Here is a 2,192-nt window from a genome sequence, read left to right as displayed (position 1 = left end):
CCATTTTTAAGCCTTGACAATTAAGACATGGATAGTTTGTGTGTGTCGTACAGAGGATGAATTAGCAAGACAAAATATATAAGTGCCTTTGAATGTGGTTCAGTAGTAGGTGCCAGGCCCACCGGTTTGTGACATGAACTGCAATTCTGCTGGGTTTTTCACACTCCACAGTGTCCTGTGTGTATCAAGAATGCTCTACCACCCAAAGGACATTCAGCCAACTTGACACAACTGTGGGAAGCATTGGAGTCAACATGGGACAGCATCCCTGTGGAACGCTTTTGACACCTTGTAGAGTTCATTTTTTTTATTTTACCAGGTAAATTGACTGAGAATACATTGTCATTTACAGCAACGGTCTGGAGAATAGTTACAAGGGAGAGGAGGGGGGATGAATGAGCCAGTTGTAAGCTGTAAGATTAGGTGGCCATGATGGTATGTAGTCCAGATTGGGAATCCATGCCCTGACGAATTGAGTTCTGAGGGAAAAAGGTGTTCAATATTAAGGTGTTCGTAAAGTGTGTGTGTGTATATTGTAGCGGTTTCATGGGTTGTGTGGTGGATGGACGTTATGTAGTTATGTTAAACAACTACCTCTTCCTCTACTGTATGTATCTATTTATTTTGCTCCTTTGCACCCCATTATTTATATTTCTACTTTGCACTTTCTTCCACTGAAAATCTACCATTCCAGTATTTTACTTGCTGTATTGTATTTACTTTGCCACCATGGCCTTTTTTGCCTTTACCTCCCTTATCTCACCTCATTTGCTCACATCGTATATAGACTTGTTTATACTGTATTATTGACTGTATGTTTGTTTTACTCCATGTGTAACTGTGTCGTTGTATGTATCGAACTGCTTTGCTTTATCTTGGCCAGGTCGCAATTGTAAATGTGAACTTGTTCTCAACTTGCCTACCTGATTAAATTAAGGTGAAATAAAAAATAAAATCAAAATGTGCCTGCGAGGTTTCTTATATTTTTGGCTGCCAGGTCCATGGACAGCAATGTGAAGTATTCTCCAGAGGGACAGCTCAGGGGAAACTTCTAGACTGCAACAGAACAGCCACACCTGTCTCCAGTTGTTATCAGAGCCAAACTGCAGCCGGTAAAACCAATCAGTGCCTCTGCTTAACCGCAGCCTGGGTTTTCTTTCTTTGACCCCAGCAGGTGATTGAAGAAGACAAAGCATATGGTAGAGGAGGTTTTTAAAGAAAGGAACTTATGATTTCAACAAGGATTTAACCCTCAAAGACAAGATTGGAGGACCTTCCACTGGTGACGAAGTGTTTACTTTGTTTGTTTTTGAGTTTTGTATAACACGAATGCTACCGAAAACTGGTTTATTACTATCAGGTTAACCCTTCACTTGGACTGGTCGTGTGTTTGTATGTGTAAACCCTGCCTTACAAAGATCTTAGCCCCCAAACCGTCACTATATGTATTTTTTATTTTAATAGCAAGAAACTGTATATTATATTATTCCTCTGATGAATTGTGACTCGTTTCAGGAAACTATGCGTCTGTTGCACGTCATTACTTCACAGAAGAGACAAAATTTCTATTTTGGCAGAAAGTCCTTCTAGAACATGCAAACTTTCATGTGCCTTAATAACAAATGTGTATGCCAACTGTAAATACAAATAAAATTGTTTAATTACAAGCATAGTTGGCTTAGCCAGAGAAAAAGAGAGCAACATTCCCGCTAGCCATGATTGTCTGAGCTAATGAGTGGGCTGGACATGCTGAGAGATTGAGTTCAGATTGGTCTGCCATGTAGAACGCTTCTGTCTATATCATGAGCTGGTCAGTATGTGTACGTAATCATTTCTAATGTGACCTTTTTGAAATATATCACATAATAGAACTACATAAGTGTTGCTCTCCACTTTCTGGAGGACCGAGTTCTAAAATCAGTGGAATTAGAGAATGATAGCTAAGGAGATGGCAAATTCTGCCATTTGATTGCAAATATGTAGGCAGAGTCAAAAAGAGAACACACAGAAAGAAGGCTGTTGTATAAAACACCTGTCTCCGGATTACATCTTCAAACTGAGGGCAACCATGGCATCCATGACAGACAGGGAGAAGCTTCTTTTTGTCAGTTGTTTCCACTGCGACAACTGTCGATATACTTAGCTGGTCTAGCTATCTGTGTGCCAGAGTGCAGACATATTTAAAAACACTC

Source organism: Oncorhynchus keta, chromosome 10 (genome assembly GCF_023373465.1).
Source record: "Oncorhynchus keta strain PuntledgeMale-10-30-2019 chromosome 10, Oket_V2, whole genome shotgun sequence".
Taxonomy (NCBI): domain Eukaryota; kingdom Metazoa; phylum Chordata; class Actinopteri; order Salmoniformes; family Salmonidae; genus Oncorhynchus; species Oncorhynchus keta.
Note: the sequence above shows the minus strand (reverse complement) of the source record.